The following is a 19,187-nucleotide window of genomic DNA, read 5'->3' on the forward strand; positions in this document are numbered from 1 at the left end:
GAGGCACAGAATCTCACCCTTTTTTAAATGGAGGCAATTTGTGAGGCAGGGAGTAGACATTTCTCAGGTAGAAGGCATATTTCAGCCATAAATAAGCAATGATTTATTTTTTGCAGACACTACTTTGTGGTACTGTGCCGTGCTCTGTGCTGCACTAAATATAGGGTATTCCCAATACAGCCATAACAATAAAAGTATACATTCATTTATTTTTTGAGACGGGTTAAGAAAATAAAGATTGTATTTTCCATGTGCCAAAAAGGGAAAAGGTGTAAAAATTAGCTGGCAAAGTGCAGAGTATATTTTTTGCCTACAAACTTTAGATTTAGGTAATAAGAATGGGTTTACAGAATCTATTTACAGAATCACTGGTAGGCTACACTACTTTACCTCTTGAGGTCTTCGGCAATTTATAATTTTTTTGCACACACATAAATTTTGCATTTTTACGTGAAATGGTGAAGAACTGCAGAACCCAAAATGATTTATGTATGAGCATTTAAAAGTTTCTCAATTTAGATTTAACCATAATTTATATTTCTAGTATTGTTGCTCTCACTTTAATGCCTCCAGCAATACTTCACATGGGTGATGTAAATGAAGATTACATACTATGCCCTAAGCTCTAGTTTGCGTTTGATTATGTTCATGGGGCAACAGGGGGAAACTGTTTTTTTTATTATTTTTATTTATTTTAATATTTAATTTTTCTAACACTTTTTTCATTTAACTTTTTTGCTGTCACAAGTAGGCTAATAAGCCTCATGTGTGATGGCATGGACATGTGACAGGTTCTCTTTATGGATACATCAGGGGCTATTAGACCCCAAATGTCTCCCCTACCCTCAACTGCAGCTAATTAAGCACATAGCATACTTCATTAGCTTCTTCCATGGCCAGAGTAGCCAGGGATTGAATGAACTGAAACTGGAGGAATGGCGGAGATGGGAACCACCACGGGTGGTGGCAAAGGGGACCCCATTCTCAGTACCATAAAAGTCATTTGACGACTGTGCAGCCAAGCAGATCACTTTTACTGCAAAGACATGTGCCTTCTAAATAAAATTGTATTAAGGTCCTGGTTGTAGATGTTTTAACCACTTGACGTGCAGGCCATTTATAAAAGACCTTATAGATGTCAAGTGGTTAAAGAGTGTGAATCTAAAATATTTCAAATCAATCATTTCAATCAATAGTGTCAGTGTGCTAAGGTAGGGTCAAGAGATTGATGAAAACAGTATGATATATTCTACGTGAAATCACAGAAATCTTCCAGACTAAGAGGACCAATGTGGAAACGTCCAGTGTTGCCCATTTGTAATGACAGTGCACTGTAATTAAAGGTAAACATTATTGGCTGACACAGTAGATACTCAGAAAAATAATATGTACAAATTTTCATCTTTGAGAACAGCCATTAAAAAATTATATTGTATCGGATGGTCAACTGTGTCTGGCGATATCAGCCCGACTGCATACTGGGCAAGCTCTGGTGGTCCATCCTTGTTACCCAGAAATTAGGGGGTCATCCGTTGGAAGGGTGTAAACCCTTATCTCCATGCACTCCACCACCATATGATGCTGCTGATAGCGGCTGGCACTGGACAGCTCTGGGCACTGGGCTGAGAGAAAGTTTTGAATGCCTTACTTAGGTTGGCCATACATGGATCGAAATATGGCCAGCCCCTGCTGAACTGGCCAAATTTCGATCCATAAATGGCACTGTGGTTGTACAGAAGTTGATCTACCAACGGACTTCTGTAAAACTGCCCTGTCAGATTTTCCTCCTCTTGATCAACGCTGCAGGTATAGATTGCTGCACTGATCAGTGTATACTGATGGCAGGGAAATCTCCCTGCTGTCAGAATACAATAGCTCAGTGGTGAGAATTCCTACATCCACCTTGAATATGTGGTTGGGGGAGTCAGGTCAATTTTCTTTTTTTCGTTCAACAATCTGGCTGAACGGAAAAACCTGACTAATGCATGGGCTTCCTTAGACAGCCACCCTCACCGCTATGCCTCCCTTTCAACAACAACTGGCTTTAAGTCACATTGTCCATGAAAAAATATACTGCCAGCCTCTGGAAATAAAGTTAACAGTTTCCTCCACAGCATGTCCTCCAACAGCTTTTGTGATGTCACTAACAACCTTACGCTGTTGTTGCTGCTGAGAAAGGAAGGAAGGAAGGCAAACAAAATTAAATATCAATAAAATAGAACTGAAGGAAAAAAAAGGAAAATAACTAAAAAAAAACCTAACACACTACAAGCAAAATACCTCCTTCCCTCAATATTAAATGAAGAATACAATTAAATACTAAATACAATTAAAGACTAAAATAATTAAATAAACACCAGAGTTCAGGTGCAAGACTTTGGCCAATTACAGTTGTTCACAATTCCTGTTGAACGTTCCAAAAAAAGTTTGGATTTTGTCCAAACAGTGCATCCTTACTATCTATCTATCTATCTATCTATCTATCTATCTATCTATCTATCTATCTATCTATCTATCTATCCTAATATAACATTGAAAATGATAACTTCCAGTGATCTCCTAGTATTACATTTTGTTAACCACTATTCTGGTACTGATGCATTGTTTTAGATCCTATAATTGTATGTGATACATCCTGTATTCTGTTAAAACTTTAATAAAAATAGCTTGCAGGTGAACAGTATAACTTCAAAGATTATCATCAGCAATTTTCCATTAATATTAAATTAAAAATTGTTTGCTCTTAAATAAAACACACTAAATAAATCTTTTAAAAAACTTGTCACCTAAATGTGTGCACCAAGCACAACTGATCCCCATTTTAAAGAATGAGTAACCAGAAGCATTTCAAGCAGAATCATTTAACAGCATCTAAAAGAATTGCAGCCTCGTCCTAACAGCTTTCTGTTTTTTTTGAGGCAGTAGATTACTCCTGGCGTGCAGTTAGTAGCTTGCCAGATTGGTGTAACATCGCTGACCTTGGAAACTGATGCATTTGCAGAATGTAGGGGATTTGTTTGGAGTTCTGAATGTTACAGTATGCAATGTGAATAACCTTCTCAAAGCCCAAGTTCACAGTTTTCCACCATTTACCATCCAGCTGCCTAAGCGTTGTGCGTTCGCATACTCAGCTGTATTTAATAGTCTTTTCTACCTTTTTTAGTATTCATGTTCATCCTACATCCTTCTGGTTTTGCCCGTCCATTAAATATTCAATTGATGTTCCAGACAGAAGGATCGCTAGATTGTTTTAAGGCTAGAGCTACAGGGACAATTTGTGATCATACAATCATGCAACTAAAATTATATTCACATGCAAGGGATTACTAGATCTGGAGCATGTTACTTCTTGTTTAGCCAATTTTATGGCAAATGTTTAGTTGTCAGTCCTCCAAACTGGTTGCATCTTTAGAATGGGGAACTGAAATATGACACATATGGGTTCTTTTTTCCATTTATTTGTGCGACTGATGTGAATGTACAATATATATGTAAAGCACTGCGTAAATTGACGGCGCTATATAGGTACCTGAAATTAAAAAAATAAATAAACTGCATCCATGTGACTACATTTTTTTCAAATGTCATCCTTGTAGCTCTAGCCTGAATTGATTGCAACTGTCAGCCTAGCACGGCACAGACTACAACAATTTCAGGAATGGAGGACATGTAGAAAACATTAAAACCTCTTATGGGTTGTTCCTTTACCACAATCACAGAGCATGTCAGATACAGAATAATATTTGCTAAGGAGATGAACACCTGGACTACTTTTAAAATTACTAGTGGGGTTTGGGAAGTGTATGGCAGTGGGTAATATGTACAGGAGAGGATTGCGGAGTGTATGGTGGTGGGTAGTATATGCAGGGAGAGGAGTGCGGAGTGTATGGTGGTGGGTAGTATGTGCAGGAGAGGAATGCGGAGTGTATGGCGGTGGGTAGTATGTACAGGAGAGGAGTGCGGAGTGTATGGCGGTGGGTAGTATGTGCAGGAGAGGAGTGCGGAGTGTATGGCGGTGGGTAGTATGTGCAGGAGAGGAGTGCGGAGTGTATGGCGGTGGGTAGTATGTGCAGGAGAGGAGTGCGGAGTGTATGGCGGTGGGTAGTATGTGCAGGAGAGGAGTGCGGAGTGTATGGCGGTGGGTAGTATGTGCAGGAGAGGAGTGCGGAGTGTATGGCGGTGGGTAGTATGTGCAGGAGAGGAGTGCGGAGTGTATGGCGGTGGGTAGTATGTGCAGGAGAGGAGTGCGGAGTGTATGGCGGTGGGTAGTATGTACAGGAGAGAAGTGCGGAGTGTATGCTGGTGGATAGTATATGCAGGAGAGGAGTGTGGAGTGTATGGAGGTGGGTAATATGTACAGGAGAGGAGTGTGGAGTGTATGGTGGTGGGTAGTATGTGCAGGAGAGGAGTGTGGAGTGTATGGCGGTGGGTAGTATGTACAGGAGAGGAGTGTGAAGTGTATGGTGGTGGGTAGTATGTACAGGAGAGGAGTGTGGAGTGTATGGTGGTGGGTAGTATGTGCAGGAGAGGAGTGTGGAGTGTATGGCGGTGGGTAGTATGTACAGGAGAGAAGTGCAGAGTGTATGCTGGTGGGTAGTATGTGCAGAATGGTGTCAGCAGGGCAGTGGATGGTGTCAATAGTTCCTTATTTTTATTATTTTATTTTTATTTACAATTGTATTTTGGAGTGTGGAGTGTATTGTGGAGTGTATTGTGGTGGGTATTATGTACAGGAGAGGAGTGCAGAGTGTATGACGGTGGGCAGTATGCGCAGGAGAGGAGTAGGGAGTGTATGATGTTGGGTAGAATGTGCAGGATGGGGTCAGTAGGGCAGTGGAAGGTGTCAGTAGTTCTTTATTCTATTTTATTTTTTTCACAATTTTATTTTTTTAGTTCAATCTGAGTTTATTACAAATTTTAGAAACAGAATACAAGGAAATACAGGTAAATTAAAAAGGTAACAAAGAAGGGAGGGATATTGCATACAAATATCCAAACAATATTTTGCTGTAGTGAGATTATGATACATACAGGTTTTGTTGACATGAATTAATGAAATTAGGTGAGGATGTAGAACACCCGAAATAGAAGTGTTGTAGACATAGATGGATAAGTGGTTGTTTGGCTCTTTGGCCCGAGAGGAACACATAGAATCAAAGATTATGGGAACACGTCTCAGATTATATGAAAGTGATGATAAATGTATCAGGTAATATGGTAATATTAAAGAGGGATGCACAGACAGAAAAGAGAAAAATAAAACAAGTAAAGAGCAGGAGAGGGAGAAGAAGAAACAAGGGATAGTGTACTTGCTCCACCATGCGTTTTGATAGCTGGGGAGAGCTCATGGGTCGGAATGAAGCACTTTTGCCAGTCCAGGGGAGAAATAGTGAGCTGCAGATCTACCTTCCAGGAATGGGTGTATGGAGAAAGATCAGGTGAGGATGCACAGAGAAGAATCTAGTATAATTGGGAAACTACATGGGTGGGAGTTTCAGACTGGATCAGGATGGATTCAAAGGCAGTTGGCAAAGTTGGAATGTCAGAAGCAGAAAGAAAGGAACATACATAGGACACTACTTGTTTTCTCTGTAACCAGGTGAACGAAGCTTGAGAGGGGAGCGTTCCTGGAGCCATCGACATCAAGGATGGGTCTGTTCGAAAGACTTGGGCTAGTCTCCAGTGATCTTGTTTGTTTCATGCTCCATACCCGGGTGAAGAGAGAACCGGGGAGAAAGCTGGGGTGCCGAGGAATGGAGTAATGGGTCCTGTGTACTTGGAAAGGCCGTAAGTAGATATCCCTTTATCCCATATACGGAGAGTATGTTTAGTTAGATCACTAAGAGTTGAAAGGTTTGGGCGACAAGAACATGAGGTCCGAGGTAATGCTTGGATATCAATAGGACACGTGTTGTTCTAATTGGACCCATAGCTTAGACGAGTGGTTATGGAACCAGTCTAGGATTCGAATAAGAATAGCTGCTTTGTAGTAGAGAGAGGCGTCAGGGGCTCTCACTCCTCCTTTAATTTTTGGGAGCGAGAGGGTGGTCCAAAGAATCCCTAGGACGTTGCACATTCCATATAAAAGCAAAAAATAGACGGCGTAATTTAAAAGAAATGAAGAAGGGAGACAGATAGGGTTCATCCGAAATAGATATAAGAAGTGGGGAAGAACATCCATCTTCAAAGTGTTTACTCTACCTAACCAAGACAGTCTATTGGTAGCATAAAATGATAAATCCACTTGAGTCCAGTGAAGTAAGGGCAGAAAGTTTATCAAATAGAGTTGAGATAACTCTGTGGGTATATGTATTCCTAAATATCGGATAGAGGTGGAACCGGTTTTGAAAGGGAAGGTTGAAGAAATACGGCACAATTCCTCCAAGGCTAAATAGATGTTCAGCAGTTCCGATTTTGTATATATCACATTGAAAATACTAATCTGGCTGAATTTATGGAATTATTGGATAATAGAGGGTAGGGAGATATGTGGTTGTGTTACAAATAGGAGTAGGTCATCAGCAAAGAGGGCCAATTTGGAGTGTACAGGCCCACTAATATTCCATTGATATTAGGATTGCGCCGTATGGCTACTGCCAGATGTTCTATAGTAAGGACATAGAGGAGAGGGGACAGGGGGCACCCTTGTCAGGTGCCATTCCGGATTGAGAACTCTGGGGATAGAGAGCGGTTGCACTTAATTCTGGCAGACAGAGAAGAGTACTAGGAAAATATCCTGGCTGACGTGAGTGCCTAACCATTTTGTTGTAAACATAACCAGAGGAACGGCCACTCAACATGATCAAATGCTTTTTCTGCATCGATCGCCAAGAGACACAGAGGGATATTGTGGGTACGGGCATAGTCCGTCAAGAGAAGCATTTTTAACGTGTTGTCTCTTGCCTCTCATGCGGTTACAAATCCCACTTGATCTAAGTGTATGAGGTCAGGCAGGAGTAGCTGCAATCTATTTGCTAACACTTAAAAAGAAGGATCCTTGTCCGTTTTTCGGAATTAGGGTGATATGAGCTTCAGGGGTTTGTGTGGGAAAAGCAGAGCCTTAAATAGAGAATTGAAGACTTTTGAAAAGAAGGGACGAGAACATTTTGAAAAATGTAGGTGTAAAGCTGTCTGGACCCGGGCTCTTGTCTGATGGAGTAGCAGCAATAGCCCTCACCACTTCCTTTTCCGAGAGGTCTGACTCAAGTTCCTCGATAGTGTTGGCTAATTTAGGAACAGCGTTTTCCGATATATAGGACTGCTTCTCATTTTCCAGGGGGATGTTGGGGCCAATGGGTTGGGAGGTGGGATATTGTAAAGGGATTGATAACAATTTTATTTTTTATGATGTTTTACAGTTTAATTTTGTATTCTTTTTTTCATTTCTTCAAAGTGCTTTTTGGGGGGCAATGGATGGTGTCAGTAGGGCAGTGGATTGTGTGAATAGAGCAATGGACAGCGTCAGAATGTTTTCAGTTTTATTATTATATTTTTTTTATGTTTTTTTTCTAATCTTTTTAAAATTATTTTTTCAATTTCATTTTTAACTTTGCATTTTTTCACAATGATTTTGGGAGGGGGACGGGGGCGGGGGGGCAGTGGACAGTGTCAGTAGGGTAATGGATGGTGTCAGTAGAGCAGTGAATTTTTTTTATGTTTATTATTTTATTTGTTATTACTTTTTACAATTTCATTTTTTCATTATTTTTTTTTTACTAATTGTTTAAATTATTAGTTCTACAATGCTGTGGGGGAGGGGGGTGTAGATGGTGTCAGTATGGGATTGGACAGTGTTATTAGTTTTTTGTTTTAATTGTTCTTTAAAGTTGTTTTCAATTTTATTTTATATTATCTTTATGTATTTCTTTTCACAGTGGTTCAGGGGAGGGGGGGGTGTGGATGGTGTCAGTAAAGCATTATATTTTATTTATAAGTATTTATTTATTTTTACAAATGTATTTATTTATTTTTTTACAGTTTATTTTTTGTTTTCTTTTCATTTTTTTAACAATGCTTTTTGGAGAAGAGGTGATGGGGCAGTGGATTGTGCCAGTAGGGCAGTAGAGGGTGTCAGCAGAGCAGTGGACGGTGTCAGTAGTTTTCTATTTTTATTTATTTTATTTTTTTTTACAATTTTATTTATTATTTTTTACAATTGGGGTTGGACAGTGTCAGTAGTTTTTTTACAGTTATTTTTTTTTACAATTTGATTTTTTGGGATGGGACTGATTTAAAATAATTGGACATTGATTTACAAGTTCACTTTATCTATAGTGACAATATTGGAGTGACATAAGGTTTACTTCATGTTAATTTATGCGTGTGGAAACACAGGCACTTGATGACTTGGTTTTAAATATACATTTTTCTTGATATATCTACCAGATGTATATTACATAGGTTGACATACAACTATTTGCACAATTTCATCACATGGGGGAGGTGTATTGTAGTACACCCTTATTTCTATATTTTTGTACCTATTTTTCATTTTTTATTTACTTTTCAATTAATATTTGGGATGAGGATTGGCAGCGCAGCACTATTTGAGTTTCTTATACATCACACTAATCAATTAGCGTCTGGTGTTAGCAGCAGCCTATACATTTATTTAGACCACTATGGGATTTCTCTATTTATCCAAAAAATAACTTGCTAGTTTAAAGGATAAGTTCACCTTTTAGACAAAAATAATAGATGCACATTTTTTTGCTGGTAAAAAATGTATATTTATCATTGTCTGCAGGAGCCTGGAAAGCAATGCACCAGCTAGCAGTAGATCAGTGATGCCATGTAGGTCTCCTGCAGACCTGTCAGAATATCTGCTTGCAGTACGGGATGTATGGTCAAGTAGATATTCTGACAGGAAGTTTCAATGAACTACCATGGCACTCCACAGCGCCGTGGAAGTTCGTTGAAAACTGCAAGTCCACAGACACAAAAGCTGTCAGAACTTGCAGTTCATTCATTCACAGAAGTCCATGAATGAATGATGTGGCTGTGAGGACGGAGCCCTGCACGGCCGCGCTGTTTTTAAATTTGACAGATACAGTGAAGGAAATAAATATTTGATCCCCTACTCATTTTGAATGTTTGCCCACTCACAAAGAAATGACCAGTCTAAAAATTGAATGGTAGGTGTATTGTAACACTGAGAGACAGAATGGCAACAAAAAAATTCAAAAGAAATGCATGTCTAACAAGTGATGCACTGATTTGCATGTTCAGGAGGGAAATAATTATTTGATCCCCTTCACAAAACATGACTTAGTACTTGGTGGCAAATCCCTTGTTGGCAATCACAGAGGTCTGACGTTTCTTGTAGTTGGCCACCAGGTTTGCACACATCTGAGGAGGGATTTTGGCCCACTCCTCTTGGCAGATCCTCTCCAAGTCATTAAGGTTTGATAGCTGACATTTGGCAACTCGAACTTTCAGCTCCCTCCACAGATTTTCATTCGGATTAAGGTGTGGAGACTGGCTAGGCCACTCCAGGACCTTAATGTGCTTCTTCTTGAGCGACTCCTTTGTTGCCTTGGCTGTGTGTTTTAGGTCACTGTGATGCTGGAACACCCATCCACGGCTACTGGAACATGTTACATGTTCCACCCTAAAAACCCAAAAGGTGAACTTATCCTTTAAAATGTTCAGAGTGTGCAGCTGTGCTGTCTACTGGCAGTTTGCAGGATCCAATAGGGAACCCAGTTTTAATGTCACAGTGGTGATGGGACAAGAATCCCAACCCTGCCAGGTCATTTATTCATTTAGGTAGTTGTGTAGTCCTAATTAGGTGATCATAATAAGGACATATTAGGGCAGTCATGTCACACAGAGATGCTATCGGAGCTCAGGTTTCCTGTTCACAAGGATCACACTGTACCCAAGGCTTCGGAATGTGAACAGATGATTGGTTCTTTTTACCAGCAAACCAGCCTATGCACAGCATGGATCAGCTTTTGCACCTAAACATAGACTCATAGGGGCTTATTTATTAAAGCTTGTAGAGGGCTTACTCCTGCATAGAAACCAATCAGCTTCCAGGTTTTATTGCCAAAGCCTAACTGAACAACCTAAGGTTAGAAGCTGATTGGTTTCTATGCAGACTGCTGGAAAACTCAGGATATCCTGTTGGTGAATGATGCCATTGACCCCCTCCAAGGGTGGGCACCATCACGATGCCCTGAACTCACAATGTAATGATGCAGGGAGCGGAGCTGACATCATCCTGTCGGTCCACTCTCTGCGAAATAGAGGACAACCCACCATCAGCACAAGAGAACCTTGCATATCATGGGACTGGCCTGAACACATTGGAGAAAGGGATGTATAAAGATGCCTGAGGCCTCCAGAATATGGGTGGTGCTGGAGGGAGAGAAAGTAGCCAGGGGCAGAGTTGGGCTTTAATGAACAATCTTCTCACTTTTTTGTCTCTTATCCTGAATTTCAGGAACACAGTCAGGAGATTGTTTTGGGGATAGCAGTGATTCAGCATTCTGTACACCGTGTCTTGTCTTTCTCTCTCTCTCTCTGTTATAAAATGCTGAACACAACGAATACAAAACAGCTTAACTTGTGACTTCCACTGCTGCATGTTCTGCTCTGCAGGTGTGCTGCGAGAGGACAAATGGGGCCACCCATACAATAAAAAACACTCTTTAAATACGGTGCCGCCAATGATAAAGTGCCTCTTTAGAAGTTTGAAAAGAATATTAAGGACGATGTGTATGATTAATGTATGGAATAGATAGTGAAGTTACAACTCCCTCTTTTCAACTACTCTAGTCACTAAAGAAGGGTCATTATTTATGAAACTTTAAACAAAAAATAAAGTTTAATTTCATTTGTACACTGTTTTTTATCCAATATAGTTCATTTCAAGCACATTTTAATGTATTGGAGCTTTCTCGTGTGCTTTGGCAAGTGTTTTGGAATGGTTTTGTATGCATTTTAACCACTTCGAGTCTGAAAACGTTTACCCCCTTCCTGTCCAGGCCAATTTTCAGCTTTCAGTGCTATCACACTTTGAATGACAATTGCGCGGTCATGCAACACTGTACCCATATGAATTTTTTGCATTTTTTTGAGACGGATAAAACTTTATTTTGGTGGTATTTATTCACCACTGGGATTTTTATATTTTTTGCTATATAAATGAAAAAGTCCAAAAAATATAAATATAAAAATGAAAAAGTCCCGACCCCAGCTAATTTTGGAATCCTCTACTCTTCCTACCACTCCATCCCCCACAGCTAATTACCTCCTGTACCACTATCCCCTCCCTCCTAGATTGTAAGCTCCAAGGAGCAGGGCCCTCTAGTCCCTCTTGTTTTGAACTGTATTGTTACTGTACTGTCTCCCTCCATAATGTAAAGCGCTGAGCAAAGTGTCGGCGCAATATAAGTCCTGTATAATAATAATAATAATAATAATAAAATGTTGAAAAAAGTGTTTTCTTATATAATTTTGCAAATAAATAATCTTTCTTCATAAACCTTGGCCAAAAATTATTCAGTTATCTTTTTAGTAAAAAAAAAAATAACCCAAATTAGTTTATAACCAAAAATTTAAATTTTAAACATTTTTTTTTACATTTTTATTTTATTTTTTTATTATTATTTATTTATTTATTTATTTTTAGAACATACTGTCACCCTAGCAGTACAGTGTCACCATAGTGGCACTGTACTACTTCTGGGGGGTGATGAAGATTTTGGTTTTTTTACACTGATTGCTTTTACACCCATGAAGGCTGTAAAAGTAAACATTTCTCTTTCTCTCTGACTGCATTCTTGCAGCCATTGAGAAATACTGTGAGAGCTGTGATTGGTCACAGCTTGTTGCATGGTACAAGGCTGTTGTGAATAGCCTTGTACCATGTGATTTCTGTGATCATTCACAGATTTCACTAGTAGTAAGCAATGATGCAGATGTGACATCTTGCTTACTACTATTCATGTGATCACTGATTGGCCAATTAGTGATCACATGATCGGGACCTCCCATACAATCAATCGGTGTTCCTCCGGACACAGTGGGCACTGGATTGCGGTGCCGCACACTCGCAGGGAGCGAGCATAGGCTGCAAGTGCGAGTGCCGTTTATGAATGGAAACCCACTCCTGCACTGCTCTCATCCAGCCGTTTATGTACAGCACATGGGCCGGACGGGAAGTGGTTAAGTACCATGCAAAACTGATTAAAGTAAGTGAAAGGGGTCTATATAATATTTTGAAATGCTATACACTCAACATATAGGGACACCTTTTTAGCATCACGTTTGCCATAGGAATGTGAACTAAAGCGCATAAGATCCTCCATGGGATCGACAGCACTCATAGCAAGTACCATCTGTGGAAGGCGCCCAATCCTGCCATGAAGCAAAGTGTGAAGTGTAATTCAATAAATAGAATCAATAATATATTAAAAAAAAAACTGAGTACATACAAAGAACACAAGGTATGTGGGTAGCCCAACACTAATTTAGAATTACCTGATCTAACTATGGAGTGCTGCTGGGCAGGGGCGGACAGACAACTCATGGGGCCCCCGGGCAATAGGGGATCATGGGGCCCCTGTGTCCTTGCCCAAACTCAAAAAAGCCTATGAAAAAGGTACCAGGGGCATCTCATGGGGCCCCCTACTGACCCCGGGCCCTCGGGCAGTGCCCGAGTTTCCAAATGGTCAGTCTGCCCTTGCTGCTGGGTATCCTGGAGGGGAAGTTCCATCTAATTCACAAATAGGAGAAAAAAATAAAGAGCGCAAAGCCTGCATAGTGTAGTAAATGATTTGGTAAAATTTATTAGGAAGTATAAGAAATGCACTCACAAGGGTAAATAGGAGAGATAAATATTGGAATGCAGCTGGGATGCATAGTATGGAAGTCAGCAACCTCTGATGGGAACACCCGTTCCTTGGCCACAATCCTAGATGATCCAATATTAGCAGAGCTCCAGCACCTGGCTGCTCTCACCTTTGATGTTGGTTCAGCTCAGATGAAAGGACACTCCCCACAGTTGGGGCCCCTCCCTCAAGCTGGCATCTTTTTAACAGCAGCACCCTATGGTTCTTTCAGCAGTCAGGAGAAGCACTTGCCTCTTTCTCTAAGTCAGAGATAGCAACAGCCTCTCTTTGTCTGAATCAGGTGCAGTAGTATTCTCTCAGAAACAGGTGGGAACAGGGTATCATCTCTACACAGAGCTCCTCCTGCAGACAGGCCCTGGCAGTGACACTATGCAACAAGCACTGCTCAGCTTGCTCCCTGCCCTGACCCCAGGATTTACAGATCAACACCACAGGTGCGCTGCTCTTTTCCAGCAGTCCATTTGGCTCTGTCCTCTCACACCATGCCCAGCATTTTCCTCTCATTAGCTTTCCACTGTCTAGTTCAGGGGTCCTCAAACTATGGCCCATGGGCCACATGCGGTTCGCTGAGGACAGTTATCCGGCCCGCCGGGCAGGGGCGTATCTGTCGCGAGGCAAGGGACTAGGGTTTGGCAGGTCGGGAGAGCTCGGCAGGGCTCGGGCGGGAGGCAGGAGGACTGGATCAGCTATTCTAGAACAGGGGAAGGTGGGCTCGGCTTATGAACCTGCACCACTCACCTGGCCTCTCTGCAGCCAGCCGGCCATCTATTCTGATCAGTGCATGCAACCATCACGGCCGGAGGGCGTAGCCCAGAGCTGACCATGAAGAGGGGGAGTAAGAGAGGAGACTCCATCGCTGCATGTCGGGTATCACGGCCACGGACCCTAGATAAGTGCAATAGATGATCGATCTCCTCCCTCTCTCTTTCCCCCTCTCTCCCCCCCCTTCCTCTCTCTCCACCTCCTTTCTCTCTCCCCCTCCTCTCTCCCCTCCCCCTTCCTCTCTCTCCCCCTTCCTCTCTCTCCACCTCCTTTCTCTCTCCACCTCCTTTCTCTCTCCCCCTCCTCTCTCTCTCCCTCTCCCCCCTCCTCCCTCTCTCTCCCCTCCTCCTCTCTCTCTCCCCTCCTTATCTCCCCCCCCTCCCCTCTCCCTCTTTACATTGTACACAGATCTGACCCAACAAAGTGTCCTGCATTTACCGTATATTTTGCTCCATAAGACACACTTGGGGGGAAATGTCTGTGCGTCTTATGGAGCGGCCGGCCCAGTATTCCCGCCGCCGTTGTATGTCTGCAGTCTCTGGTCATCTCCTGTACTGTATCCGCATTTGTTCATAGTTTTTTTTTTTAAACTATAGTCTGGCCCTCCAACGGTCTGAGGGACAGTGAACTGGCCCCCTGTTTAAAAAGTTTGAGGACCCCTGGTCTAGTTTAAAGCAAATATTCTCATTGTTCACCTGCAACAGGCAGTCAGGACGGGCTTACCACTTGGCTGTGGCGGTAGCCATTTAAACTCCTCTACCTAGCCTTGAACGTCACCAAAATGGCCACTACTCCTCCATGCTGGGGGACACTGTTTCCTCTCTGCACTGTCAACCAATAGCAGAGAGAGGTAACAAGCTGCAACACTGAAGAATAGTGCTGAGGGCAGTTTAAAGGGGCCACAGGCCAGGCTACACCTGCACAGCAGCAGAGCCAGGAGTATTTGCAATTCAGACACTCTTGCACTACATTGTGCTATCGGTCTAATACTAGAATAATGCTTACAAAATAGGAAATTTGAAAGATGACTATCCATTCAACAAATTGGGAGGTAACATCACTTTATTGCTTAGCCATAACACAGAAAAAGCAATGACACACTTGCCACTGACAATATAGCTAAGAGTCAAGTTACCTTCTTCTATGTCATTGCTATATTGCTGGTCGAACCAGTGAGACACGGCTCCATCAATGATTCCTGTCTAGCAAGGAGGTTCTGCAATGTACCAGCCAGTGACGGAGCAAAATATATTAGGGAAATCTTCTGTTGCACCTTTGAGCTAATACTTTCTGTTTAGATCACTCAGGTCTAAGCCACATTCCAGCAAGCTTCTTTGGTTCCACCACAGTACCAACGTCCAGCTTAGGCTTGCTGCTTACAAAATACCATCCCAGAAGACGGGAATGAATCTCAAAATGTAAATGCCTTTTATGCATACACAATAAAGCCAAACTGTCACATTCTTGGTTCAGGTTTGGAGGCCAGTGACTGTAACAGTAGAGAGATTCACGAGTAATCAACTGGAAATATAGAAGCACAGTCTCCTATTGGATGATGTGGGCTCACCCAAGGTGCAGGGTCTAAGCACTAGCCAGTCTTCACCAGAGCTCCTAATAGTGGAGAAGGGTTTCCCTGCATGCTAATGCCTGGTCATTATCCTCTGAATTGCTCAGAGGGAAAAGAGCAAGCGGGGTCAGGTAAAGAATGCAGCAGGTAAGGAACAAGCAGAATCACAGTCAATTAACAAAACAAAGGGTCAGTATTGAGTAGTGGCTGGATTCAGAAAGTTCATGACAGCAGCAAAGAATTCAAGGGCCACTAAAAACAAGATACAAGGTTGTCCAAGAGACCAGGCAGGATGCTGTCCAGCATTTCAGGTGGTACAGCGACAAGAGCTACAGCCAGACACCACAGAGGTCCCAGTAATGAATCTAGACCCTGACACTCATCTCTTTCCTAGATGGGCCTTGGATAACTTAGGGCCAGGTTGAGGAAATCTCTGCTGGAACTGTTTTGTCAATCTGGGAGCATGAACATTATTCTCAGGTTCCCAAGAATTTTCTTCTGGTCCTTTCCATCAACCCTGATATTGTAATTTGTTCCTAAAGATCCTGGAATCAAGAATTCTTTCAACCACAAAGGTTAAAGAGTTATTCTAGAAAAAAGGATTTTCATGAAATGGTTGGAGTAGTGATATGTACATTTTTGACCCAAATTAGCAGATGGAACATAAACCTAAGAAAAAATACTTTGAGAAGTGGAGCAAAGTTAAAATTGTTATAAGTAAACTCTGCTTTAGGCAAATAACAAAAACAACAAAACATCAAAGATACTGCTCCAAAGTTTGGCTGATCCTCTCAGTCTGACCATTAGACTGAGAGACTGTGGATGAGAAATCAGATAAATTGTAACACATAAAGCTGAGCAAAAGCTTTTCCAAAATTTGAAGTAAACTGTACTCCTCTGTCAGATACCACATCATCAGAAATTCCTCATAGTTTAAAGACTTCTTGAACCAGAAAGTATGCAGTTTGTTCAGTAGTGGGTACCCCCTTAACTGGTATAAATTTATCAATCTTATTGAGACAGTCCATGATTACCAGTAGTCATCTCTTTTGAGGGAGGGAGATCAGCCAAAAATTCCATAGAAATTGACCCCTATGGTCTTGATGGAACAGGGAGTGGCTGGAGTCACCCCAAAGGAGAACATTGTGATGTCGTATTGTGTGCACAGGTCAGACACAAGGCCACTAGACATGTGAGATTTGTTTCGTTACAAATGGAAATTTGGACATAATTTTTGTTATTTGGGGATTTGGAAGTATCCGAATTTCTGAATTACAAATTTCAACAAATGCACAGTAAATTATAATGAAATGAATTATTCAAATTTGAATATTAATTCAAATGTGAAAACGAATTAGAAAAATTAATTAGGATTTGAAATGGAAACATATTGCAAGAAATACATTAAGGTAGAAAAGTGAAATAAGATGATGGTTCCTACTGGACTGCTTAATAGAATACAACAGAATGAAATAGAATAAAACAGAATAGAATAGAAAAGAGAAGAATAGAATAGAATAATGTTGTAAAGCGCTGCACAAGCTGTTGGCACTATATAAATCCTGTATAATAATAATAACAGAGTAGAATAGAATAAAAAATAAAGGAATAAAAGAGAATAAAACAAAAAATAAAAGAGCATAATAGAAGAAAAATCTACCTAGCTCTGCACCAAGGAAGGTTTCTGTCAAGTACAGCAGGTCACATATGAGTATTTTTTAGGAGTGAGTTCAGCTCTACATATTATAACCATGTTGAGTTTAGCAAATTTAAGCACATTTGAACCACTGGGCAGAAGAGAACAAATGGGCAGATAGTTGCTATTCTGCCACACAATCAGGCCGATATACATCGTTCACAACCCAGACCCAAAGATTCATGCTAATATTTTTTGTACAGAAATTGCACATTAATAACTATGCAACTGCTTTAATAAATGTCATCCTACTATGCTTTTTATACGAGGTTTTAGCTCCAGTCTGGCATTCTACATACACTATATCAGTGTTTCTCAACCGTTTTTCAGTCAAGGCACCCTTTAAAATTATTGACAGTCCCTAGGCACCCTTTAAAATTATGCACAGTCCCGAGGCACCCTTTAAATTTATGGATAGTCTTGAGGCACCCCATTCTAAAATGGGGTGCCTCAAGACTGTCCATAATTTTAAAAGGGCACCCCATTCTAGAATGTGAGAAACTATTCTAATAGCAACATCCACACCACTTTTGCACACTGGTACTGACTAGTATTCCAATGTTTCTCTTCTCTCTCAGTTTTTCTCCATCACTAAGCTAATGAGTCCTCAGCACTGATGGAAATGGGCAGGGGAGGGTCAAACTAGGATGCTGTACAGGCAGCTGACATCCTCCTTATCAACTGATAATGTCATTGGTTGTCAGGACGCCAGCAGCTAGAAGGTCATAATGGTGCACAATTAAAACTTGTGGCTTTGTGTAACTAAAGGGCAGGCTTGTTCCACCCACTGGCTTGTATACAAGTTTTGGGCAATATTTAGACATTTTGCCAAGGCACCCCTGAAGAAACCTCAAGGCACCCCAGGCTGCCTGGGCACCTTGGTTGAGAAAGGCTGCACTATATTGCCAAAAGTATTGGGACGCCTGCCTTTACAAGCACATGAACTTCCATGGCCTCTCAGTCTTAATCTGTAGGGATCAATAATGAGTTGGCCCACCATTGAAGCTCTGCAACTAGGAAGGTTTCTGTCAAGTAAAGCAGGTCACATATGAGTGGTTTTTTTTAGGAATGAGTTCAGCTCTACATATTATAAATGTGTTGAGTTTAACAAATTTAGGCACATTTGAGCCACTGGGCAGAAGAGAGAAAATAGGCAGATAGTTGCTATTCTGCGACACAATCAGGCTGATGTACATCGGCCGCAAACTAGACCCAAAGATTCATGCTAATATTTTTTGTACGGAAATGACATTAATTATTATGCAACTGCTTTAATAAATATCATCCTACTATGCTGCTTACGCGAGGTTTTAGCTCCAGTCTGGCATTCTACATACAGTATATATGTATGTGTGTTCATCTGTAGTACACAGTAATATTTTTTTAGATTCATTTGCAGGTATGTCGTTAATCTTTTTAGCTCACAGTGACCCCGCCATCTCAACGATGACAAGAGTTAAACAACACATTGGAGAGGATAAATGAATTCAAAGGGCACCCTTCTTGTAAGGAAAGCCCCTCTGCAGTGAAAATGAATGATGTCATTACAGAGAACATGAATACTCCCACAACCTTGTGCTAAATATAAACTGTGCCTTCTCCCTGGGGTCTCCAGGAGCTATTTATATCAGGACCTTACAGAGGGTCAGAAGATAACAAGTCACACAAATCATGGGGGGGGGAGAAAAAAGAAAAGAATGAGGAATCCCTTGCTTGTCATAGTATGAGGAAGGTACAGATGCTCTAATTTAGATTTTTGTGTCATATCTTTAAAATGTCTGTTTTGCCTAGACTGCACAGTGCATTGATTTACCAATGCTGAACTTGGATCTTCTACCCCCCTGGAAATGGTCTCTTCTTTGCCGCAAGAACAGAACCTGCACACCAGCTCGTTTGTTGTGACTGCCGGTTACGGGTTGGTGAAGTGTTGCAGCACTGGATTAACCCGTTGACTGCCAGCAGGCTTAGACATTCCCAGTTGCCATCTGCAGCTCTACGTGTGTAAAAAATGGGTTCATCAGATTTTTCAGCTTCTCCTCCAATTGTATTTAATATCTGCCTTTTACATGTATGCATGCATTTTTTATGTAGATAACAGACATTTTCCACAGTGTTTTACATAAAACATTGAACCATTCACATCAGTTCTGACATCTTGGATCTTCATAGGAAACCACTCCTTAGCTCCCTTGCGCTTTCTCCCTTTCTTGTTCTCTCTCCCTATCACTAACTCCCTCTCTTTTTTCCTCTCTCTGTTTCCACGCTCTTTCTGTTTTTGTCTTTCTCTCTTCTCCATCTGTTC

At 41.3% G+C, this 19,187-nt stretch overlaps 1 long non-coding RNA gene across 1 annotated transcript in view; it reads left to right on the forward strand.

Annotated features, from left to right (window-relative positions):
* LOC149474189 (uncharacterized) overlaps positions 1-19,029 on the forward strand; it is a 65,078-nt gene extending 46,049 nt beyond the window's left edge. The window contains exons 3-4 of the long non-coding RNA XR_016311689.1: positions 5,600-5,787; positions 18,677-19,029. This is a non-coding gene — a long non-coding RNA (uncharacterized LOC149474189). The remainder of the gene's footprint in view (positions 1-5,599; positions 5,788-18,676) is intronic.
* Positions 19,030-19,187: the final 158 nt, after the last annotated feature.

This window comes from Staurois parvus, unplaced genomic scaffold (genome assembly GCF_062004578.1).
Source record: "Staurois parvus isolate SC_StPar_1 unplaced genomic scaffold, SC_StPar_1.0 ptg000010l, whole genome shotgun sequence".
Taxonomy (NCBI): domain Eukaryota; kingdom Metazoa; phylum Chordata; class Amphibia; order Anura; family Ranidae; genus Staurois; species Staurois parvus.